Source organism: Apostichopus japonicus, chromosome 23 (genome assembly GCF_037975245.1).
Source record: "Apostichopus japonicus isolate 1M-3 chromosome 23, ASM3797524v1, whole genome shotgun sequence".
Classification (NCBI taxonomy): domain Eukaryota; kingdom Metazoa; phylum Echinodermata; class Holothuroidea; order Aspidochirotida; family Stichopodidae; genus Apostichopus; species Apostichopus japonicus.
Genome location: NC_092583.1, coordinates 7,910,611 through 7,938,551, shown reverse-complemented (window position 1 = coordinate 7,938,551; position 27,941 = coordinate 7,910,611). Strand labels below are relative to the sequence as shown.

At 34.4% G+C, this 27,941-nt stretch overlaps 2 long non-coding RNA genes across 2 annotated transcripts in view; both read right to left on the bottom strand.

Moving 5' to 3' along the window:
• The window catches only part of LOC139964687 (uncharacterized), a 126,067-nt gene that overhangs the window by 94,942 nt on the left and 3,184 nt on the right, over window positions 1–27,941 (bottom strand). The window contains exon 2 of the long non-coding RNA XR_011792057.1: window positions 26,861–27,686. This is a non-coding gene — a long non-coding RNA (uncharacterized lncRNA). The remainder of the gene's footprint in view (window positions 1–26,860; window positions 27,687–27,941) is intronic.
• On the bottom strand, window positions 15,140–20,929 carry LOC139964846 (uncharacterized). The gene is made up of 3 exons (XR_011792108.1): window positions 20,746–20,929; window positions 17,109–19,874; window positions 15,140–15,517 (listed from the first exon to the last, which is right to left on the bottom strand). It is a non-coding gene; the product is annotated as an uncharacterized lncRNA (long non-coding RNA).

Sequence of the window (27,941 nt, the reverse complement as noted above, 5' to 3'; positions counted from 1 at the left end):
GTATGGGTCATTTTTTTCGCGATTTTTACCCCTATGGGTCAATCCAGCCATATATATATATATATATATATATATATATATATATATATATATATATATATATATATATATATATATATATATATATATATATATATATATATATACACTTATACGCGTACTATTCCTATCGAAATAAGTGAGCACTGCCTTATTGGATAGCTAAACACAATGTACTTTTATACGTTTAACATTAGTATGTAACTCGATGTCGTTTGCTGGGACACAAGATGTATTTACAAATCTCTTGAAGAGTTGGTACTTTGGCAGTATTAATACTTTAGTGATTCAAATTCATATTGTTCATGAGCGATTCAATATGTTGCAGTTATTCTTGTTAACTTCCCCACTCTCACTGATCTTAACTTGTCGGTTCAGCTTATCGTAGCAACTCAGCCTACTGATTTACTGTGTTGTGAATATTTATTAGCATCGATGATTACAGGTTGAGAAATTCCTGTTTAGTGAATCATATGAATTGCTCCCTTAGTTCGCATTTAGCTTGTTGTACTCTGCTCTGTTAGTAGCCTCATTATCAAATTGATTTGTAATCGACATGTAGGTGTGACGTCACAGCCTCATTTGATGTCGCCTACTTTCGTCAACCTCTTCGTAAGTTCCTGCTGGAGTAGCTTTAGTTTGGCGTAGTTGCTTTTTGTACTGTTTTGACTGTTTGTCAGTATCAATGGCATAGTTAGGTGTGGCTTCTGTTTTTGATCTTTGATATTTGGACTTCGCGTCATTACCTTTAGTTCTATCAAACACCGGATATATCGGGTTCATGCAATGCTTGCAATGTATGGTTAAAAACGGGACATTAGATTGATCATGTGATGACTGCATAGCGTACATATTTTACAATGAATTCATACAATCACCAAATAGCGTAAGGCAACGATTGTCGCAGCAGTTCTTGTGTACAACCTTCATAAACCAGTGACTGATCAACAAATGTTGCACAACAATGAATTGTTCCATTGACTTACATACGAAACTCATCACTTTCAAAACTCGCCAAAGCATTGACAGAAGTTTTAAACTGGGATATCCTACCAACCACATGCACGATAGCTGAGATATTGGCCTGTAATGGTACTTATCTTAACTGTTTAGATTTTGAGCTAGAGGAGTTGCAAGTTTGGCATACTAAACCTCAACTCTTCCATCTGTTGCTCGGAGTAATATCAACATTAAACCAAAGAATTTCTAAATATGGTTAATGTTACCTTCAATCCTCCCTATTTTCACACAATCTGTGCTTTAAATTATGCTCTTTCACGTAAGGCAGAAAAACAATGATGGTAACTGATAATATGCTTGAAAGCAAGCTTTACATTAAGTAATTTTAGTTCCATTTTCCGACAATGGTCAACTTTTCGAGCGGATGTATACTACTCTAATTGTGGTGTGGTAACAACGTCTAGGTATAGGAAGATATACAAACAATTAAACTATACGCGGTACATGGATACGTAGTAAACTGACGGAGAGAGCGTAGTCGAACAAGACAGTGTATAACCCAACAGTTGGTTCAAAGCAAAGATTCACCGTGGTATATTATAGAACCATTTTCGTTGAGATTTAAATTAGTAGCTTGTTCCACTAATGAAGCACGCCTTGAATGATTCCGTTTCTCTGCTTTTACGCATTGTCCAGTTTGCTTAAAAAAAGGGGGAATTTATGATAAGAATGCGGAGAGGGGGAGAGGAGACTGTCTAGTTTAGGGTTTCGGGGTAAGGGGTACGCATCCGGCCAGAAAAAAATAAACATTTGGATGTAAAACGGTGCTTTTGGGGCATATTTAGACTATGAATTATGTCTATAAAAGTAGCTCTAATCGAGAGGTTGTGCTCGTAGATACTTTGTGTCAGGTTTGAAGAAAAAGTGATGGGCAAAACGTAAAGATCAAGATAAAATTATTGTTTGTAGTGAACTAAACTCAAAACCTACCAAGAAGTTAGGGTGCTTTATGTCAGGGAGCCGCAACTCCAGTGGCAGCTCCCTGTTGATACCATCGGCGTACACTTGATTTCAAAATTTATCCAGAGTGATTTAAGAAAGGATATGAAACTTTATGGAATGTCAGAAGTGAATTATGTCATGCGCTTTTCTTTAGGAATTTAAATTTTCTCTTGGCATATATGACAAATATTTATGGAAAAATCCTTTGGTAAATTATAATTTCTAAATAAATTCTAAAACACAAGGGTTGTATGCCTATAAATTATGTACAAACTGATAACTCAGTTTCAGATATCTGGAATTAATTTAAAGATATGTGGACGTTTAGTTGAGATATTTTGAATAATTATTTCAGATATCACCAAGCCTCTAATTAGCTGTGAGATCTCCAATAATGACAATTCAAGTAGTTATGATCTTAATTGCTAAATTAAAAAAAAAAGCTAAATTAAATTTTGAAACGGTTTCCATTGGGGTGCATCATCTACATTAATTATTTGTAATTATTTTATTATTGTTATATAAACTTCTAGCTTTTTATAAGTGATATTAATCCAACTTAAATGTGCATTATTAATATTCACTCAAGGCTGCGTAAGATAAATGTTCACCTCAGTTTTTTATCCTAAATTTAGCCCATCCTGCATATCAATTAATATTTACAGTCACTATTTCTCCAATATTAATTTGGGTAACAGTTGCATAAAGTTTTACCTTGGACTATATCATTAATATTTCCCTAGTCCGTATATCATCAGTATTTACCCCATACTGAATCAATAATGTTTACTCTAGCCTATGTATCATCTGTAATCACAGGAAATGTGTCTTTCATTTTGACCTCTGTATGAGTATCTTTAATGTTTACTCCAGACTACATCATTAATATCTACCCTGTTCTGCAGATCATTCATAATTACCATAGCCTTTGGCCCTAAAACGTAACTTAATTTCTTCCGGTTTTTTTACTTTTCACTATAAAAAGCTACAAGAAATCAATAATTAGAATCAGAATTCATAATCAGAATTATGAAGAGAAGAAAAGGAAAGCAAACTGATATTTTACAAGTCAACATAAAATATATAAGTTAATGTACACTCTAACAGTAAAGTAAATTAATTTGTACTTACCCTTGTACCATGTCACAGAACGACGGAACACGAATCCTTCTTACGACTTAAACAAGAGTGTGTATCATTAATATTTAACAATCTTGCGTATTATAAATAGCTCTTCGGCTCTTCAGTTTCGCGATGCTTGGAGTCCACATTTTTAAGGAATATGTCCACATTTTGTAGGAATATATCCACTTATGCTATATGCTATAGGCACTTTTCACATTGTTCAGTGCAAACTATTACGCTGACGGATGCTCCCCTCCTCTAGCAAAACTCGTTCCCCCTACACAGTTTTTGCAATTTCTTGTATCCAAAAGAAAATTTTACAAGAACAAAAGGAGACATTAATTGTTATTTATGATGCCTAGTTTATTAGACTAATGAAATAACACAAATAACTACGGTGAAAATTTAAAAATCATTAATCATTAATAATCAATCATCAATCATCAATCAGTAATCACCAATCATCAATCACCAATCATTAATCATTAAACATTAATCATTAATCGGTAATCATTAATCAGTAATCAGTAATATGTAATCATTAATCATGAACCATTAATCAGTAATCAGTAATCATTAATCATTAATCATGAATCATTAATCATTAATCATCAATCATTAATCATTAATCACTAATCACTAATTATTAATCATGAAAGAGGTTATGAAATGGAATTTTTTCTTTATCATCGTATTTTGTACACTCGTAGGTTTCCAATTATACCCAATTTGTGTGAAACCATGGAGCTATTACCGAAATAGCTTCATGTTCACACGAAGCCTGCATCCTCGAGGAATGAACGATTGTATTTACGGTTACGCTGCGCGACGTCAGTCGAGGAACTCAGCTCACTTCCGGGACTATATGATTACTTTCTTAAACGTCTGAGAACACACAACATTACACTGTTGCAGTGCTCCGTAGTATTTGAAATTCGGTGTTTGGAGTTTTGTTTTTACGTAAATTTATCTCTCGTAACTGTTAAATTGGCCGAGCCGATATGTGGTTGCAGGTTGCTCCACGCTTTTCCAAAAGATGATAGAAATCGAAGAATTTGAACACGACTCGTTCAAAACACTACACATACACAATGTTACTAGTGGCTGTAGGCCTATACAATTGCCAAATTACTTGACCATAGCCTTGCAAAAAACTTAAAGCCAGTTGGATTTAGAACAATTAATACAAAATCTGAAAGTTTTTTTGGGGTAAAACTGGCGTTGTGTTATGATTTTACGTAACAGTTGGATGATACAGTTACACGGGCTAGCCTGTTATACAACGTATATAAGTTAGGTCTAGACCCCATGTTACCACTACTGGTACTATAGGGTTGCACTTGCACTGTACAGAATGTCACATCTTTCTTGCACTGTAAATGACAAAATTCTACGGCTTCGCTACGAAGTTAAGTAGCAGGATCATTGACATTCGAGATAATTTATTCATATGATGGTCTTAATAATGGTGAATTTGTTTATGTTCAACCGACCAGTTTTGGTTCAGGGTAGTCCAACCGTTCTGCTCGTGTACTTCGATCGGCAGCGACGCGTCTCGGCCATCGGGAACGTATTACAATTCTTCTGCAAGGGGCTCAATTGATAGGATAAAACACCAATATCTTCATCACCCTCGAAAACTATTTCCTCTTCTTCCTCAAGAAAATAATTTCAAAGCTTACGAATGTCCTGAGAGGTGAAGTCCCTTTCCTCGGATTCTGAAGTTTCGGGAGAAGACATTTTCAATTGATGAGAAAAGTGTTGTGGTAACATGTAGTAAATTGTACAACGCCGTATCGGTAAACAGCGGGAGTCGGTTTTGGCTGAAATGGTTCCTTTGATGACGTCAGATGAACTGTGGTGGGCAGCTTTGATTTTTTTTACGAGTGGCAGCCCGAGAGGTCTCTTGGGAATACTTTGACAGCAAATTTCTGGCGTTTGAAGCCGCATTTACGGAAAGTTGTACATGGATGGTGTTGTAGTAATGTAGATAAACCATTGCAAGATATGAAAACCCACCACTTCATGACCTCTTTAATCATTAATCAGTAATCAGTAATCATTAATCATTTATCAGTAATCAGTAATCAGCTATCATTAATCATTAATCTTTAATCATTAATCACTAATCAGTAATCAGTTATCAGTAATCAGTTATCAGTAATCAGTTATCAGTAATCAGTAGATATCAACCATCAGCCATCAAACATCAACCAGTAAACAGTAACCAGCAATCAGTAACCAGTAATCAGTAATCAGTAACCATTAACCATAAACCATTAATCAATCTCATTCTCAATCTCAATCTCAATCTCAGTCTCAGTCTCAGTCTCAATCTCAATCACAATCTCAAGCTAAATCTCAATCTCGATCTAAATCTAAATCTCAATCTCAATCTTAATCACAATCACAATCTCAATGTCAATTTCAACCTCAATCTTAATCTCAATCTTAACCTCAAATTAAATCTAAATCTAAATCTCAATCTCAATCTCAATCTCAATCTAAATCTAAATCTCAATCTAAATCTAAATCTAAATATTAATCTCAATCTCAATCTTCATCTCAATCTCAATGTCAATTTCAATCTCAATCTTAATCCCAAACTAAATCTAAATCTCAATCTCAATCTAAATCTCAATATGAATCTCATTCTCAATCTAAATCTCAATCTCAATGTCAATTTCAACCTCAATCTCAATCTCAGTCTCAATCTCAATCTCAATCTCGATCTCGATCTCAATCTCAATCTTAATCTTAATCTTCGTACCTTTCATAACAATAACACCCGTTTCATATTTACATTTAACCCTATAACCATCACTATCTCCTCCTCCACCCCTACCCGCTTATATATATTCTTATAAATATATCATAATAATCTCGATTATTGAAAGTTAAATCCAAGTTCCGATTCGATGCTGTATGCACTAGTGATTGTAATTCAGAGTCAAGCAGGCTGTTTTGGTCTGTCACTTCTACCAAACTAAAGTGAAAGATATAAAACAAAAGTTGCACTGATTACGAACATTTATGCTCAACTAACACTAAAAGAGAGTGCGATGTCGGAGGGTCAGGATGTGAGAATGAGTGGGGAAGGACAAACAAAATAAGTCAGTAGATGTTTCACTTTGTTGAAAACAGTAATTCTACTAATTAGAAATGAAGTTTTAAGTATAGATAGTAACAAATATAAGCAAAAAAATCAGAGTAAATTATTCGCTTGCAAATTCGTATATTCTTTCTATGTTACCCTGCTAACCTCCGTCTGTGGGTCCTCGTATACAACTTACATGCATTCATGGTGCCCATCTCCCAAAATAATGACAATAATAATAAAAACAAAGATAATAATATCACCATTGCAGCTCGAATCCATCATCCCATAATTTCCTATTTAACTTAAAGGTATGCTGTATAGACCCCTGACTACAGCAAGCTGTCATTGAAAAGTTTTTTGAGATTACGTAATCGACCTGCTTTGGTCGTAAAATGACCTCTTTTTACCAATTAGTCTGCAACGCCTGCCACATATTTTCTTCTGGTATGAGGGTCTTTGTGTGAACGCTGTATGATTAACTACACTGTAGACCTGAACATATTTCCACAAAGTGTTTACACAAAGAGCCTAATGGTGTTAAGAAGCTATATATGCCAAGTTTAAAGCCTGAGGTCTACTTACGACCATTGCAGGTCGAATACGTATTCACACCACTTTCCTAGCTATAGCGTGCCAATAAAACATATTTTTAAGCAAAATAACTTTGGCAAAAATACGGCATGTAAACTGCCCATGTGGAGGCAAAATTCAGACGTTCCAACGGGCTGGAGGTGTTATTGACCAAACTCCCGCATCAACAGCCAGATGGAAAGTAAACATATTAACGAAGTAGAAAATAGATCAGATTTGGCATAATTGTTCCCCAAACGAGTCATTAAAACACTGTTACATGGTCTGGTATACAATAGGATAGGTGGTATCAGATTTCTAATTGCATGCTATAAAGAAATCCTCTTTATAACCGCTGACAGTGTCAATGAATGTATTGTGACGGAAATGTGGCAAAATGCCCTAACGTTATGACTTTTAATTTTTAATAATATCCTGCTCAATCTAGTCTAATTTGGTTTTTATAAAATAAATATCAGTGATCGAAGCTCCCGCCTTGAGCTTTGTGAATAAAGAATACAGAATATGATAAACTTACAGTCGGTTATTGCTACGGAATACATAAAAGAAAGCAAAACGAAGACTTATATAACTAAGATGAAATGAAGTAACCGAGTTTACTAAAGCGTTTTCATGGAGTGTATATTTCGTTATGTTACAACAATTTTTCTTGTTATGCTACTCGGGACTAATACGGGATCAGAGTATACTGTTATGAATATAGTCATATCAAACATCTCTCCATATTTCAAAGCATTAAGTGACATCGGTGGATATACGCCGTTGTCGTGAACCCATGTAATTGCAATCAGATGTGTATACATTATCGTTTGGAACCTGATTTTGTCTGTTGTCAGCTATTTCCTCACCATTCTTACCCATCTGCCAATCATTACCAATTTGCCCAACATTCTGTTACGGCTGTAACGTTAAAAGAGCAATTCTTTCTTGTTTAACAACTTTGCGTATCCGTTACATCATAGGAAAGTTTATTGTATCACTCATGTGCATCGTGGGATATACAGAAGATAACAACTAAACGTTTAAGGCCCATATCACTATGTGTTACTGTGTGTTGAAACAAATAAATCATCAAAATCATCATATCAAGGAATTCTGACTTGTGGGCACCGACAGATGAAGAAGTAATCACAGTATTTGTGTTCAGTGACTGTAAAATTGTGACGTTTACGTAATGGTGGTGGCACATAATGGAACCTTAATTTCCATGATGCGCATCACCCCTTTCAATCTTCCGTCTTCCGCAGCCTATGAGTCTGAATTATTTCTAACTTATTTGTACACCTGCGCCCTGTATGATTTGTTTTGTACATTTTATATTTCGTTGCAAAATCATATACATTGTAATTTCGCAAGTTGGTTGAGTAGGTTTAAATTGATTAACATATTAAAAATACTTTCATCTCATGCAAAGATTTTCAGCGTTAGAATGTTCATTAAATTAATGTGTAACTATTGTGTTGGGATCACGAACTCCACGGATGGTGTCTTCACTTCATGTACGAGTCCGTATATGTAGCTTCTGCTACATTTTTATCATAGTATCTTACTCTTTTATGGGGAACAAACATAGGAAAATAGGATAACGTAAAATAAGGACATTACTCTGTACTTCATACAAAAAATCTCTTTTATAAGGTAATCAACATGCGAGATCAGAGTAGACTGTTATAAATACAGCTACATCAATTATCCATTCATTCAACAACGATTCATTCAATACAAAGTATTGCGTAACGTTGATGCATATCCGTCGACGCAGTGAACTTACGCGATAACATCAGTAATTTTCAGAGATGTATGCATCATTGTTTGGGAACCCATAATTCATACACCATTTTTATTCAGTGGTTAGTCTTAAGAGAATTCCTTTGTTTACAATTTTTATCACTCGCTACAGTTGCGAGAAGTTGATTTTGTGTTTAACGGCGATTGAAACACATCAGTGGAGTGTATCACAACAACACATTGGATTTGGACTAAAGTTTCATATTCGTCTGTCCACTTGACACAAGAGACATTCCAATTTACTTACTCTTTTACTATACTGATATTAAAGTGGATACGACTTTTATTACCAAACGCAGTCTGATTATGTTACGAGCCGAACCCTGTTCAATCTGAATAAGAGAGTATGCTGACTCTGTCGTTAAGCACCAACTTTGTTACTCTATTTTTAAATATGCGCCTTTTTTAATAAGTATTGTATTGTTAATTATTCATTAAATAATTAGAAACATTTTACTCATTACTTCGCAAGTTTGATATTCCAAAGACGGGCATCTCTTCATTTCATGAAGATTTTTTCACCGTTTGGCTGTACATTGACTTAGTTTCACGTTTTCCTTTCTGAAGCATCAATTAAACTCCATCAAGTGTGATATCACTTCATGTACTATAGTCTGTATATTTAATTATTGCTTAAATTAAACTGTAGGTATTCAAGTTAAAATGAACCATCAAACACTGTGTTCATATGGGATAAACGCGCTCGTCATAAAAAAAATAAATAAAATAAAAAAAAACGCAAGGTTACATCGCACACGGCACTTTATCATGTATTGTGCATCTTGTGATATCTCGTACTATTAACGATTGATGCCTCTCTTTTCCTTCAAAAATTAGATGGTATATATATTATCCTTCTCGGAATCCCTGATGTACCTTACTATGTAGCCTAACAGGAGCAGGGGGAGCAGGAGGAACTTTCCCAGTCCGAATTTTTTAAATTGTTTTGTACTAAACAATACAAAACCTTGAACCAAGAATGACGTAGTTAGAATACCAAAGATGATAGCACCCTTTTGCATATACACCCTACTACCCAAGGATCGCTCCCGTTAGGCCCCTCCCCAGGATGGACAACCTATGTGCCTTTACCCCTCCCGCAACCTAATGACTCCAAGCTCATCCTACATATAATTTAACTGGGGAAAGCGCAGAACTAAGTTATGAGAGAAATTGATATATTTTCAACATTAACATGTCCAGAAAGGATGATTCAGAGTGTGATAATTTGCTTCAATCAAAAATTTTTTTTTTTTCACTCCGTCAGTTCTCTAATTGGTCAAATTATTGAAGATTAAGGACAAAGCGAAAAGAGTACAATAGTATCAAACACTGGTACTTTAGTATCCGAGTTATCTAAAATGTTATACAATTTCCTTGTCACAAAAGAGTGTCTTAGCACGACTTAAAATATAGTGTAAAATGACGATACTTGCTTGTACATTACATTTGGAACTAAGAGACATTAAGAAATTAAACTCCCATCTGTGATTAACTATGGTGTTCTAAAACCGTTATGTTACTAATGAAGCATCCGTGAAGATCCCGGTCTAGTTTGGTCTTAGAACTACACTTGGATGTTGAGCCCTAATTTTTCCCCCCAAAAAACAACCTTTATTCGCTTGACCATGGAGGACCAAAGTGCATAGTCTAAAACCGGCAAACAACGTTATTCCTTTGTATTCTCACCATTTAACTAATCTAACTAATCTATATATAAGCGTAGCCTTAGTGCACAGTAATGGAAAAAAAAAACAGGTTAGTACGGAAGCTTAGAAAAGACATGTAACTGAATCGACGTTTTAATGAGATGCATCAAACATGAAATCCACAACATTTTAGCAGAAGTAGCAGAGGAATACTTTTAAGTTTTCGTTCTATTATTAAAAAAATGAAAACAGCGAAGTGTATATACTGTTGGTTCTTTGCTTTTGAAATAAGGCATAGCTTATCCCTAGTAATAAGTACAACGATCTATTGTACATAATACATTTGTAACAGTATAGAATCAATGACAATCCAAACCGATGAACTCATGATAGCATGTGTGAGTATGTACCGTATTTGCTGAGCCGTATAAACACGGCTCTGTGCATATCTTTGGTATGTGTGTGGGCACTGCCTTCTTGTAACACCCATATCTCTAAAAGTGTGTCCGATTGGCAACCCTTATACTTGGCATGTTGGTTTCCCATATAGACAGGGACTTTTTTTGGTTTTATTGGTGTTCAATAGTCATCTGAATTCAACAGGATAAATCAGTGAAAACATTGTGCCTACCTTATTTCAAATACGGAAACATGTAGGTTACCAATTCTGAGTTGGACAAACCACTTGATATTATTGTGACCACTATAGCTAAGGAAATATAACATCGACAAGTCTCCCGTTCCATGACAACGTATTACGTTGATGATAAATGTATTGATATTTGTGAAGGTCAAAATTCATCAAAGGGTCAACAGTATCTGCAGACTCATATAAATACAATTTTTGCATGATATCTCACATGTATAACAGGCAGCCCTGCATTTTATTTAGAGGTAATTACAGACTGTTGATGTTTCAACACTTTATCATTGCTCACTTCAAAAATAAAGGAAATACAGTTATCGGTATTTCTTTTTTTTCTAAAATAAATATTTACAACTTTCAACATTGTAACGAACTATGTCTGCTAAGAAGGGGCATAAGGCAAGGGGAAATGAGATGGGAGGAACAGAACGGACACCGTTATCTAGCGTATTTCTTATATAATTAGAACAAGTAAATAGATAAGCTGCTCAGAAATATTGCCTATCAAAACAAATTTCTCAAATAGAATCTTAGCTGAATTTTTGCTGAAGCGTTGCCGCTCTTGTTTAACCGCTTGCTGATAACGCGCTCGTTGATCTAATAAAGGGCGCGCTATCCCATGTGAACACAGTGTTACCCGAAGCTTTTATAGAACCAACAGGAGAATAATATAAAATAACGTAACCTGGCGTTACAGAAGTATACTTCATACAACAATACTCCCAGCTTGCGACACCATAGTATGTACATTCATTAAATACATGTCATTTACTACTATTTTTTCACCCGTTAAAGTTATAGGAAGTTCATTTTGTTATCATTACTGGTTATTAATGTCACTCGAAACCAATTTTAATTCGTTGTAATGAATGATTTATTCGTACGAAACGAATTTAAAATGTATTCGAATTAATTTATATATATATTTCGAATGGCACTTATGGGCTTTCGTAGACATATGGGTTTCCTCTGTTTGTCTGTCCATTGACTAAATTTAAAATTTTAATTTTTGCAGCATTTTCTCGACCACTTCATGTAAATGTCTGTATATACATTGCTACTTAATATGCATTTTAATTGTACGTCTTCAACTTGAGATAAAATGTCTTACCCGGTTCTTTATGTTGATAGAAAATACAGAAAAAAGAAGAGAAAATAACGTTAACTAACCTTACAGAAGTGTACTTCATTGAACCGTTTGATACTAATAACTTACTGACTCGCTTGCATTTAAGTTTCGACAAGGGAGTTTACGTCTGGTGTCAATACAAATGTCAAAACATAAATACTTGTTTTATACGAGCATTCAATTACCCTTTGTGGGGTTTAATAAAGTTTATCTTATCCTATCTTATCTTATCATTGTTATTTTACCATCAACCATTGAGGTTAGACTCTAAAATGTGTAAGTAATATATATATTTCCTACAAAAGGAGTAATATGGAGGGATTAATGAGGTTGATAAGGACTGGGATATGATCATGGTTTTTTTTATGGACAGTTCACTACAATGATACTATACTTTAATCCGTCTTGCAGCGTTCACCCCTTCACATTCGAAGGTACCACATGTGCATTTAAACAGGAAAGTCCTCCCTCTGTCATATAAATCAGGAGCTTTGCAACGCCAATCAAACTTTGCATGATTGAACAGTGTGAAAGTAATGCTGAAGTGAAGGAAATGGGATGGACAAGGACACAGCGATGGTTCCAGGATTAAAATGGTTTACGTGGTCAACATTCTAGTAAAGCTACTACTGAAAACCAACAGCTTATGTTTAACAATGTAAACAATTAGTTAAGTAAAATGTTTGATGTGACTTCTTTAAATAATTTTCCTTTAATTCTTTAATAAGAAGCTGGCTGTAGCCAGCGCAAAGGCGCCAAATATATTACACAGAGCACACACCGGTACCAGATGTGGATATATATGGAATAGAGCATCAACATAATGGCTGAAATAGCTTTACGTGTATCTACTGAATATAGTTTTACCGTAAGTGTTAACTAAAGTGCAATTTCTTACCTGCACACAGGTCTAAGTGTTTTGGAAGCAAAAGTAGAAAACGATGAACTTGGATGAGGTGAATAAGGAAGAACAAAGGGTAGACGGGGGTGGGGGGGGGGGGGGGTGGGGCATGAACTTGTAGTAATGTTACTCAAGTCTACATCTCTTTGTTAAAGTATTGTTTATCATATGTATTATGTTGTTATCAAAGTCAAATCAAATAATGTATATTGATGAATATTTCTTAAACCTTATATATACATAGATATCATTTGATTTAACATCATGTTTTGTATGCATCAAACAAGAACGAAAAAGCTTGTCAATCCCGTAATGCCGTTCTCGAAATATATTAGTGCAAATTGTACATATAAAGTATATACCTAGGTCTGAAAGCGGTTCTACTCTACGAAGCTCTAGAGAGGAGTAATTATATTACGTACGTACGTGAAAAATTAATATTGGCCTACATGCAAGATACGTGCACATACGTACCGTACGGTTTTATTATATTATAACATAATTATAATTCTCGTTCACTGTACCTCGCATGTACAAGTCTCACAACCACAGAAGTCAAACTTAATTAAACGATTGAGCCGCGGACTAAAAAATGCCGGAGGCAGACAAGGTACGTTAGGGTAAGACTAACACTACAGGTATGCATGTACCTACAATACACACGAACAAGTTCATCTCTCTCCATCTTTGAAATGAAGATGTAAGTGTTAACATAGGCTATATCACCTAATAAAAACACGTACGTTTGTACTGCCGCCTACATTCGTTATCATAATCAGTAGTGAGTATTGCGTACGTAAGTAGTAACTATTACGTACGTACTAATTATCATGTACGTACGTAATAATATAATGTACATACGTACGTAATATTATCACATAGGTACGTTATAAATATTACGTACGTACGTAGTAATTATCACGTACGTACGTCATACATATCACGTACGTAAGTTATACATATCACTTACGTACGCAATACATATCACGTACGTACGCAAAACATATCACGTACGTACGTAACAAACATCACGAACGTACGTGATATCATACGTACGTACGTAGAATTATTACGTACGTACGTAATAATTTTACCATGTCCTATCTAGAGCTTCGTACTACTCTCAATACAGTGGTTTTAAAACAATTATAATGTCAATTCAAAGTACAAACATATACTCAGGCAGTCAATTGTAAGTCACAAAATTTAAGAAAAACTATTTGCTTTAGTGTAATTTGTACAAGTGTTATAAGCTTCCATGACCATCTCGTAAACGCCATATTAGAATTTCAAGAAAGTTTGTTTACTTGGGGGTTAACATTATGTTCCTCTTTCACAAATGTTAAGTCATGTTATCCTTTTATTATTCTTTAAAGTTATATGAAAATCTACAATTGTGTGATTTTGATGACGTCGTTTTTTTATTCGAAGAGTAAGTCACAAGACATCTTTGGATCACAATAGATACATTTTACCACTATCGTAGTTTAGATTTGAAAATCGCTTAACTTCACATGTTTATACAAGCAGATTTTGCTATTACTCTCAATTGAAATAATATGTCTTACCAACTCCTATGGCGAATAATATTATAATAATGTAAGGATAAAAAGGAGGAGAAGAGAGAAACCGTCACTGAAACTAAACTGCATTACTCAAATGCAATAAACTACGTTACAAATATATTTGTAGTTAATGTAATCAAGCGCTCGGGATCAGATTTTTATCACCTCTGACGGAAGTTAATTACGTTCTTATGACTCTGAACGTAAAGTGGGTCCATTTTTATTACCTGCTGCAGTGGATCCGAAGATGTGTAGGCTGACCTTAATTGGCTGTCGCCACTCTACAAATACGTCATTATTTCCAAACAGAGTATTGTTAAATGAGTCGTGTGTAATAAATATCTATTAAACTTCAGTGAGCATATTACTCATTATTTTTTCGTATTATTATCATTCTTAAAGTCATATATACATATACAGTTTCTTTTCTAACGTTCACACTCCCAGAAATCCCTTTTGCAATCATGAGTACGCATGTTCATTTCCATTACCTTAACTTTCGAATTTCACTCAGGTGATTGCTGGAGGAAACAATTTATCGCCGTACAAAACTAACTTGTACATCTCGTTTTTTCCCACTACCGTTTGCGAATTGAATCTAACGTTAATTGAAGTAGTATATGTATGTGTACGTGTATGCGTGGGTGTGTGTATGCGTGTATGTATGTATTTTAGATCCTTCTGCATGCAGGAACTCTCGAAGGAGCCATCATTGAATTATCAAAGCCGCAAGCTGACCGTAGTCAGTCTCTTAGATTCATATTTTAACGTCCATGATTATGAATTGTCAATTGTCAACAACTCTGTAACTGGATGACATACGTTAATCTTGAGGTGACTCGAACTCGAGACCTTGTGATTGAAACCACTGAGCTAACACTCCTTGTATATTTTTCACACGGAAGTGGTGTCACTTTATATAAACAACTATATTATTATGTGGCTATTGCTATAGCTATTTAAACTTAAAATTGTCTTAATCATCTCAAAATTAAACTAGATTGTCTCACCTTTCTTTAAGACTTTTAGAAACAACAGAAAAACGATGACGATGGAATAGGAGGAAATGGAGACGAAAGGTAAAAGAGGAGAAGAAGCAGCAGAAAGAAAAAGAACAAAACATTAAAGCATTGTTAAAATTAATCAAAATAAGTGTACATCTGCCGGTTTAAGTAATCAAAGTGCTAGAATATGTTTTATTTTACGGTCACAGCCAAAATGAATCTTAACTATAACAAATACTATATAATGAGGACGAAAGGATGAAACAAAAATCGACCATTTGGCTTGGCATGTTATAACTTTCTTATGTGAGATAAATTTAAACCTAAATCCAGATTGTTCGGCTGGAATCATGGAAATTATGAATTTTTCTCATTTTAGTAACTTTCTTAACTAATTTATATATATATATATATATATATATATATATATATATGTTCTTCTATACAGTAATCTAGAAACTGATAACAACAAAATTTCGTCAATTTAAGAGGTCGAACTTGAATCTGATATCATGAGTCACATGATTGTGAAGATGTCACTTTATCTTTTGTGTATTTCTTACGTGACACTACGTTATATCCAACAACGTAGCCGATATCATTGGTCTACTCTGTTTGATATACAGACGTCTGAAGTGAATTCACTTCTTACTGTTCCGAATATATAGGAAATCCATATGTTGTTATTGGCCTTAACTAGCATATGCTAGGACAAGGACCCTACCAGATTAGAACACAGTACATAGGTATATCGACTACCTTACAAAAACGAAAAGCCCTTCTCTTAAAAGGGATATTCAGGTGGCAGAAACTGACATTTACATGAACAAGAGAAATGTTCCATACTCTTCGTTGGAAACCCAATCTCACTTTTCCCTTAATACAACATTTGGTTTATTTAATATAACCTACTTTTTGACTGCCTATGTCATCGATTCTCCACAGAAGAGGATTGCCAAATTAAATATTCTTCAAAATGTTTGTTTCCGATAATACTCTTCTCGTAGATTTTTCCTTGAAACCTGATATAATTGGCATGTTAGCTAGCTGTCATGCTTCTTCCTTATGAGAGTTGCATAAAAATGAAAGTTTTGTGTACATTCATTTCTACTATGTATAAGAGAGTTTAACAAATTCAAAAAAAGCAAACATAATTTCAGCTGAATTGCCGTGATGGCATCATTCACTCCTCTGTTGCCAGATTCATTCACAAAATATCACCAAAATAATCATATTTTCTCCATACAAAGTGCTATGATCGTCGAGGATGTGGTTTCGACCTCAAGATAGATAAACTTCCCGGCATTTTATGAAGCAATCAACATTAGTCACTGGAATATTTCTTTAACTGACGCCTTGTTTAATCAGTCTTGTTTTGTGCATTTTACTACCAGTCATTACTTTCACGATTCATCTAATGGAAAGTTATCGAATGTTTGCCTGTACTGTGAATTATTCTAGATGTTTCGGTACTTTTGCCTTCATCTGCCGGGACTTCACTTCATGAGATGTAAGTTTACGTCGCCATTGCTCTATGTTTACTTAAAACTAATATCTCACAACTAGTACAGTTTTTCTGCGAGTCCTCAAATTAAGAGAAATGTCTTACCCGATCCTTTCATGTAGAACACAGAAGAGGGACAACAGTTATGAAAAAAGCAAACGTAATGAAGTGTACTTTATTTATGTAACAAATTTATTGTCAAATAAATCAATATGCGAAATCAGAGTATACTTTTATTACTTCAAACAATGCAGTCGCAGTCAATCCATTTATAAGCAGAGATGCGGTAGGTATATGGATTACCGATTGGAACCGTCACACCATCTACTCTTCTATCTCCTTTATTCATCATACGTGACCCTTGCAATATTAAAGAGAATGATGTTGTTTACTGCTTGTTTCAACATTTCCAGTCGTGTAAAATCCAAGTTATCACTACTTTGAATCACGAGATATAGAGTATGTTGTTATCTGAACGTTTAATTTGGACATTACCTTCCTTGTTTGTCAGTTTATTTGCTACTAACTCGAGAAATATGCAGTTACCTACGTTCTTATATTCCCTCGTCAATTGGATCTATTTGTTATTACCATGTGACCACTGTGTGATATATCTTCTATGAGGGCAACTCTGCTTTGGTTAACCGAGTAAATATGTTGAATGTCTACACCTTCGACTACTCCAGGAAGTTGGATCACAGTAGGGAGGCCTGTGATATCGTCTAGGCAAATGCTCTTCGAAACTTTACTAGGCTTTTATAATCTTCTTGTTGATTCATCAGAAACCTGATACAATTGGAATGTTTGCTTAGCTGTCAAGATTCTCTGTACTCAGAAGTCTGTATATCAAAATTTATCTTTATTATAGGAATAGTATTTTCCTTTGTGGATATATTATAAAGAAAAACAAAAACATTCTCAACTATAGTGTAATGATGACAAATATCCATTCTGCTGTCGAGGGATGCATTTAAAAAATATCTTTAAAAAAACAAAAGAAAAAACATTCACAGATGAGAAATGACGAGGATGAAATTTTTGCCTAAAGAAGCAGAAAACATCAAGCAACTTGCCAAAAACCAATCATCCACCACAAAATACTTTCAGGAGTTCGGTTTGAAATGAAAATGTCTTACCACTTCCTGTTAGGGAGGAAACAAAAGACGAAGAGAATAAAGTTAACAAATGCCACAAAAGTTTTTTCTTGTTGTTATGTTACAACAGTGCTCTTGCTAAAATAATAAACATGCGAATTTTGTATACTTTCATTATTACAGCCCACATCACTCAGCATCAATGTAATCAGCATCCATGGAAACCAAAGCACTAAAGAGAAATAATTTGTTTACTTCTTTTGTCTCCCATGGCGTTCGTTAAAAGTCCTTTTTATTCCTACTGTAGATAACGGGATAAAGAGTTTGTCACTACTGACCTTTTACTTGGACATTACCTTCCTTTCCGTCTCTTTGCCACTAGCGACATCCAAAATGATTAAATTATGACCCGACTTTATATTCTAAAAAGATTTGTTAATCTTGAGAATATATGTTCATAGTTTGTCCCTCTTCAATCTCATGAAGAATGTGTCACTACTTAATTGTATGTAGAATGACTTAGTTTGAACCTTTCATTGTTATAGCATTAAGTTGAGCAAAAGTGTCTTGTCTTTATTAATGTAATAACGGTACTGTATATGTCTTGAAAATACAATGAAATGTCTTGTCTTACCGAAAACTGTTCGAGAGAAAACAAAAGAAAAATATCACAATTGCTCTCACTTAACATATTCAATACGTGTACTGTATTCTATTTCTAAAGACGAATCATGTTGTTACTACTTTTGTCAATAATACCGTCGTGACAAGTTCTTATTATCACAACTGTGGATCAAGATATATCAATTTTGTAGTTTGACTTAGATATTGCACTTTCATCGTGGACAGTTTCTTTCTAAACACATCCGAAGTCAGTTACATTTGACGACTGTGCCTGTAGTCATGACAGTGAAGTAGATCATACTATGACATGGCGTGATATATGATAAGGTTGCTACCAGATATGATGACGCTAGTACGCGAGCGACAGGGTCGTGTATGCATTTAGGTCTTTAACACTATTGTGTATACGTATTAAAATAAAAATAAAATGTCTTACAGAAGACTGTTATAGAGAAAAAAAGAAGAAGAAAAGTTGTTAACGTAAATTAATGTTACTGAAGTGTGTACTTCTTCATTTTATAACGGTTCTCTTGTATTCAACATAAGAGATCAGACTATGGGTTTATTTGGACAGTCAACTTAAAGAGCTGTTCATTTATTTAAATTCATCAAGTAACGTGAGTGAATATCCGCCATCGCAGAGAACCGATATGATAGATGTATCACAATTGCTCTCACTTAACATATTCAATATGTTTACTGTATTTTTTACATTTGACGACTGCGACTGTAGTCATGACAGTGAAGTAGATCATACTATGATACGGCGTGATATATGATAAGGCTGCTACTAGATCTGATGACGCTAGTACACTGAATGCCTACAACTCTACAATCCAGCTACAAATATGCTATTTCTCTTTCAAAGTTGCTCTTGTACTGTTCAGCAAATCATTCCTTGAGCTGTGAGTAAACATTTTAATCACTATTTTACAAGCTGTCTGAACTGTTTGTAAAGTTTTGGCTTTTATACATTTCAAATAGTTCATCTTTTCATCTCATGGAGAAGTTTCTCATGTTTTCTCTAGACTGACATAGTTTAACGCTTTCATTGCTGCATTGTTAACTCGAGCGACAGGATCTTGAATTCATTAAGGTCTATAACACTATTGTGTATACGTATTTAAATTAAAATAATATGTCTTACAGTAATCTGTTATAGAGAAAACAGAAGAAGAAAAGTTGTTAACGTAAATTAAAATTACTGAAGAAATTACTGATTACTTCTTCATGATATAATGGTTCTCTTGTATTCAACATAAGAGATCAGACTATGGGTGTATTTGGACAGTTAACTCAAAGAGCTGTTCGTTCATTTAATACATCAAGTAACGTGAGTGAATATCCGCCATCGCTGTAAACCGATATGATAGATGTTTCACAACTGCTCTCACTTAGCATATTCAGTACGTTTACTGTATTATATTTCTAAAGACAAATCATGTTGTTACTACATTTGTCAACGATACCGTCGTGACAAGTTCTAATTATCACAACTCTGGATCAAGGTATATCAATTTGTACTTTAACTTGGATATTACATCTTCTTTGTCGTTCTTTTCCTTTTAAACACATCTGAAGTCAGTTACATTTGACGACTGCGACTGTAGTTCTGAAAGTGAAGTAGATCTTACTATGATACGGCGTGATATATGATAAGGTTGCTACTAGGTCTGAGGACGCTAGTACGCTGAATGCCTACAACTCTACCACCCAGCTACAAATATGCTATTTTCTTTCAAAGTTGCTCTTGTACTGTATAGAAAATAATTCCTTGAGCTGTGAGTATACATTTTAATCAATACTTTACAAGCTGTCTGACCTGTTTGTTAAGATTTTGTTTCATATATTTCAAATAGTTCATATTTTCATCTCATTGAGAAGTTTCTCATGTTTTTCTCTAGATTGACATAGTTTCACGCTTTCATTGCTGCATCGTTAACTAGAGCGACAGGATTTTGTCTGCATTTAGGTCTATAAAACTGTTGTGTATACGTATTTAAATTAAAATAAAAAGGTCTTACCTGCATCTGTTATAGAGAAAACAGAAGAAGAAAAGTTGGTAACGTAAATTTATGTTTCTCAAGTGTATATATACTTCCTAATTTTATAACTGTTCTCTTGTACTCAACATAAGAGATCAGACTATGCATTTATTTGGACAGTCAACGTAAAAAGCTGTTCATTAATTTAAATACATCAAGTAACGTGAGTGAATATCCACCGTCGCTGTAAACCGATATGATAGATGTTTCACAACTGCTCTCACTTAGCATATTCAATACGTTTACTGTATTATATTTCTAAAGACAAATCATGTTGTTACTACATTGTCAACGATACCGTCGTGACAAGTTCTAATTATCACAACTCTGGATCAAGGTATATCAATTTGTACTTTTACTTGGATATTACATATTCTTTGTCGTTCTTTTCCTTTTAAACACATCTGAAGTCAGTTACATTTGACGACTGCAACTGTAGTTCTGAAAGTGAAGTAGATCTTACTATGATACGGCGTGATATATGATAAGGTTGCTACTAGGTCTGAGGACGCTAGTACGCTGAATGCCTACAACTCTACCACCCAGCTACAAATATGCTATTCTCTTTCAAAGTTGCTCTTGTACTGTATAGCAAATTATTCCTTGAGCTGTGAGTACACATTTTAATCACTACTTTACAAGCTGTCTGAACTGTTTGTTAAGATTTTGTTTCATATATTTCAAATAGTTCATATTTTCATCTCATTGAGAAGTTTCTCATGTTTTTGTCTAGACTGACATAGTTTCACGCTTTCATTGCTGCATCGTTAACTAGAGCGACAGGATTTTGTCTGCATTTAGGTCTATAACACTGTTGTGTATACGTATTTAAATTAAAATAAAAAGGTCTTACCTGCATCTGTTATAGAGAAAACAGAAGAAGAAAAGTTGGTAACGTAAATTTATGTTTCTCAAGTGTATATATACTTCCTAATTTTGTAACTGTTCTCTTGTACACGACATAAGAGATCAGACTATGCATTTATTTGGAAAGTTAACTTAAAGAACTGTTCATTCATTTAAATACATCAAGTATCGTGAGTGAATATCAGCCATCACAGTGAACCGATATGATAGCTGTATGAAATTTGCTTTCACTTAGCATAGGAAAGTTTTTAACGTAAATTTTAAAGTCAAAGACACGTGGTTACAATTTTTGTCAACATGACAGTCTTCAACTATACCGAACAGCTATATGCATGCTCTTCATTTTCAAACTTATTCTTGTACTGTATATTTTATTATTGAATGAGCTGTTGTAAACATTCTTATCATAAGTTTGCAAGTTGTCTGAAATGATTGTTAATTTGGTTTATATATTTTACGCTAGTCCATCTTTTCATTCCATAAAGAATTTGTTACCATTTTTATACAGACAATACTGGATTATATTGTTACTTTCATTTTGGCGGGGTCTTTGAATGGTCCATCTAAAAGACTGTAAACGTCCGTACTACTATAATTCAATGTAAGTATTCAAAATGATATTAATGTCTTACCATATACTTTTACAGAGGAATTAGAAGAAAAAGAAGAAAAAGACGAAGAAGTATACTTTTTCATGTCACCGAAAGTTGTTAAAGTATCCATCATGGGATTTCAGAATACACTGTAATGATTACAGCCACATCAATCAGCTTATTCAAGCATTAAGTGACGTTGATGCATTATCGCCGTCGCCGTGAACTCGTGTGATAATCGTAACTTTCATCAGAGATTATAAATTATCGTTTGGAAGTTGAACTTATCTAATCTCACCTATCACATAATCACCATTCTTACAGCGTTTAAAGGGTACTCCTTTAATTACTTATCTTCCATCACGTTACAGTCAAATTATTGATATTGCGGATGACGGGATGCAGAGCTTGTCACTACTGGACGTAATATTTGCACTTTATATTTGGATATTACCTTTCCATCTTCTTGCTTGCCACTAGTGATACGAGGCTAATTACATTGATACTGTTCTGACTGTAAAACAGATTATATGCTATTATAAGCAACCATAGTATGATAATCACTGTGTATTTCATTATTTCTTTTTACTTTTGAAGTCTCAAATTGTCTAAGTAGAAAAAAAAAATGTCTTACAGTTTATTACTAAAGAGAAAACAGAAGGAGAAATATTTAGTTAAACTAACATTACTGCACAGTGCTGTTTTTTTTTTTTTTTTTGGTTACAAACATCTTTTGGTTAAACTAATCAGCATGCGAGAACGGAATATACTGTCATAGATCTGTGACATATGTATGCTATGATTTATATATATATATATATATATATATATATATTGATGATATTTTTGTTATTTGGTCTCATGGGGAACAGTCTGTCGATGCGTTTGTAGATAGCCTCAACCTGTTCCACCCCTCCATAAAATTCACCATGGAGAAATCAAAATCTCATGTTGCCTTTCTGGACACTCTTTTCACTCTTTCTAACGGTCGGATTGACACGTCTGTTTATTCTAAACCCACTGACCGTCACACATATCTCGACTTTCATAGTTTTCACCCATCTCATATTAAATAGTCAATTGTCTTTAGCCAAATGCTTCGCTACAAACGCATCTGTTCTGATCCCCTACAACTTCGTAGTCAATCTACCACCCTAATTGGTCACTTTCTTGATTGAAATTATCCCTACAAATTATTGAAGAGAACCCTAAATAAGATATGTAGAATTCCCAGGGAGAAAATGCTTCTAAGTCAGCACAGGGAGGTAAAAGAGCATCGTGTTCCATTTGTCATTACACGCAGCGATCAGGTCGATCCATTTATTAGGCTGGTCAAAAATGAATGGAACACGCTGAACTTGGGAGACGATATGGGGAACATTTTGATCAACCCCCCTGTAGTTGCTAGAAGACAACCTTCCAGCCTACGTAACATCCTTGATATGAGTCGTTTACCCCCCACCGACACTCCCCAACCCAAGGGAAATATTAAGTGTGGTAAACCCCGGTGTAAGGTCTGTCATCACATGATGACGAACCCTGATATTCATCTCTCTCCTTCAGGGGTGTGCTTACATCCAGGTCCTTACAATTGTGACACTCCCTTTGTGATGTATCTTATCACTTGTGTTCTCTGTCCTGATATACAATACATTGGCCAAACCTCCACTCCCTTTCGTTTACGACTTAATAATCACAAAAGCACAATCAGACTCAACAAAACCAGTTTTCCAGTGGCTGAACATTTTAATCTTCCACACCACAATATTGACTGTCTTAAATTTTCCATAATCCTGGGTAATTTGTCTGACCATAATAAAAGAAACTTGAAGGAAGTCGAATTGATCCTCAAAGTACGTTCACACTGTCATGGTCTCAATAGGGATATGGCTATTCTTTCCGGGTTTAAGCACTTTGAGCAGTCTGGGGCTTACGGTAGACCATCGTGATTTCAATCACTCTTTTTACGCCTGACGAAGGACCAGGGTGTCCGAAAATTTGTGTAGCGTTTAGTTATTTCTATTCTATTCTAAATATTATGTTGGATTTAAAGGCATTACATGTTGTCCTCATCTTTTCTACTATTATTTCTATCCAACACGTGAACATTTCATCATGCGTATATATATATATATATATATATATATATATATATATATATATATATATATTTATATATGTATATGTATCATATAAATAATAATATATACAAATATATATATATATATATATATATATATATATATATATATATATATATATATATATATTCTTTGGCACCATTAACTCCATTGCTGGTGTAGTTAAATGTATGTCAACATAGTTACTGTTACAATTTTACTCATAAATTCAAATGAAATTTCTTACGGATGACTTCATGATAGCGAAAACAGAAGAAGAAAATCATTAACCGAAAGGAAAGTTAGTGAAATATATACTTCCTTATGTTACAACATTTATCTGGTTAAAGTAATCAACGTTCGAGGACAGAGTAAACAGTTAGCATTACAGCCAACTCAGTTGGCTATTAAAATAATACAAACCACTAATTGACATGGTCGCATATCCGACGTCACTGTGTAAATGTCATCGATATGCTAGAAGTATGGGATCAATCGGCTATTCATTCAATGCATACCATCAAGTTAACGTGCATATCCGCCATTGCAGTGAACCCACATAATAACCATAACTTCAATCAGAGAGTGTGTTTTTACATCCGTGAATCCATCTCCTTTCACTTTGCATTTAATCACGACGTAAAGTTCATTGTATCGCTATTTTGCAACAAGACATTTAACTATTCAGATACATATACTTACATGTACTTCAGATACATATTCTTTTTTGTCTCATTACTTCTAGGATATCCGAAGTCAGTTACCTTCTAACGATTATAACTTTAGAGTGTGATTTTTTTTTCTTATTATCAACCTCAGCGTGATGTGTGATACGAGAAGAACTCGGTTATATCTGATGGAGCCAGTAAGTCGCACTTCATCGACTGTTGTCCAACTGCAGGTATAGTATCGCCTCTAAGTTTTAGTCTTGCACTTTTCATTATTCATAAAAACATTTAACCGTTTTTCGTCAGTTGTTTAAATACATGTCTTAAATGTTGGTTTTCATATTCAAAACTCGTTCATCTTTTTATATCATGTAGACTTTGCGACAGCTTGGATATACATTGACTGGTTCGTAACTTTTATTTCGGGATCACGTACTTCATCTACGATGTCTTCACTTGATGTTTTAAAAGCCTGTCAATGTAGTAGTGAAATATCTTACCCAAATCTTTAATGGAAAAATACATAGGAAAAGTGAATAACGTACAATAAGAAGGTACTGTGTACTTCATACAACAAAACAACAAACGAGATCAGAGACGACTGTTATGATTACAACCGCATCCATCAGCAATTCATTCAATACAAATCATTAAGTGACGTTGGTGAATATCGGTCCTCGCAGTGAACTCACGTGATAAAATTATGTTTTATCAGAGGTTTATGCATCATTGCTGTGAATTCATCGAACCTCCTTTGCAATTTTCACCATTAATATTCAGTTGTAAGTTTTATGAGAATACCTTTGCTTACTAATTTTCTCACCAACAACGCTCGCGAGAGGTTTATTAACAAATAACAAGGCATTAACTGATATGGTATATTATCTCCGTCGTCGTGAATCCACACTGATAGGTGATTACCAGTGGCGTAACCAGCGGAGGGGTGCGCGGCAGGATGGGAGCTCTCAGTTAAATGTCTTGCCCCCGCCCCCAATCACTTGACCCTCCAAATGACATTTGGTGGGGGAAATAGTGGACAACACTTACAAAATGCATTTAAAAGTGTAACATGTGTTGATATCGTTAAAACTTGTTCCTATTTTATCAGATTATTATATTTGATTATTCACTGAACTGTAGTATACTTTCTACACACTATTTGCACATTGGCTAACAAGATTTATTAAACTTTCGTTTATTTGTTCAAAAGTCATATATCTTTTTATAACTTGAAGACGTTTCCACTGTTTGTTTATAGATTGATTTAGTTAATGCAATCATTTTGGCAGCATTTACTTCATCGAAGAGTACTACACTCCATGTGAATGTCTATAAACGTATTCACTTCTTAATTATTTTGATCATTTTACTCTAAGTCAACAAATTAAAATGTCTTACCAAAGTCGTCTATAGAAAAACCAAAATTTTAAATATTATCTTAACTTGACGTTATTGAAGTGTGTATACTCAAACGTTACAACAATTCTCTTGTTTACGAAATCAACATGCAAGAGCAGAGTAACTTTATTAATACAGCAAGAACATTCAGCTATTTATTTAATGCAAAGAATAAAAGTCTCAATACGTGTTTGCTGATGAATTTTGGAAAACAAACTTCCGAAGCAGATTCAATGTTTCTTATTCTAAATGCACTCTGATCGGGTGGGTTTAATGTCGAATAACTGTCGCAATCGACAGAAAGACATTTATTTTTATGTTGCCCTTATGGCGCGAACGATTTACCGTAAAATCACTGCGACCGCCCATATCAGCACGTTCATTACACAAATGTAACCTATATATACTTGTATCGTTATACTTGTATCGAGGAAACGTCTGAAAACACCTGTTCATTCATTACAATAGAGAGACACAATTTCGCAAGATACATCGGTAAGACCGAAAGAAAGATACTATTCAAGAGAAGGGACCTAACACAGGCTAGCTACGAAAGTGAAAGTATTCCTAGGCCTAACGGTCGTAAAAAAAACAGAGACATTTGATTGACGCATGGTCTGTTGGGCGGGGCTTGCAAATTTGATTGAAGTATGTAGAATGTCGTGAATCCACACAGATAGGTGTCTATAGATATCTTACTTCTTAATATTGTGTACGACTTCAAATTAAATTACTTACCTCCGACTTCAATAGATAGATATAAAGAAGTAAAAATATTATTGTGAATTTACGTTACGGAAGTGTTTATTGTTTGATGGTACTGCAAGTCTATTGTCAAAGTACTCAACAAGCAGAGTATAGTCGTATGAATACAGCCAGAACAATTGACTGTTCATTCAGTCAGTGCAAAGTATTAAGTGGCATATGTATTTTAACCCAGTCGTCGTGAATCCTCACATATAGTAGATTATTATAAGAGAATATTTGATTTGATTAATCGCTCAACTGAAGTATGCTTTTTACTCTCTACCTTCATAGTTGGCTAAAAATATTTGTTAACATTGGAGATATATGTGCACAACTCATACATTGTTTTATCTCATGAAGACATTATCATTGCTTGTCTGTATATTTACATAGTTTAACAATTACATTTTGGCAGCATTTACTTAATCGAGGGAGTCTTCACTTTATGTGAATGTCTATAGACAATTTACTTGTTTATATTGCCTTTTTTTACTATACAATATCAAATTAAAATAACTTACCCCAGGCTACAATAGAGAGAAAAAAAATCCAAATTATTATCTTAAATTAACATAAACTGAACAGTATATTCCTTTTGGTAAAACAAGTCTACTGTCTAAGTACTCAACACGCGAGAGCAGAGTATAGTGTTTTGACTACAGCCAGAACATATGACTGTTCATTTAAGTGGAAAGCATTAAGTGACGTCGGTATATTTCTCACGTTGTGGTACATCCTCACAGATAGGAGACCTCAATCAGAGATGGCTGCATTATCTTATG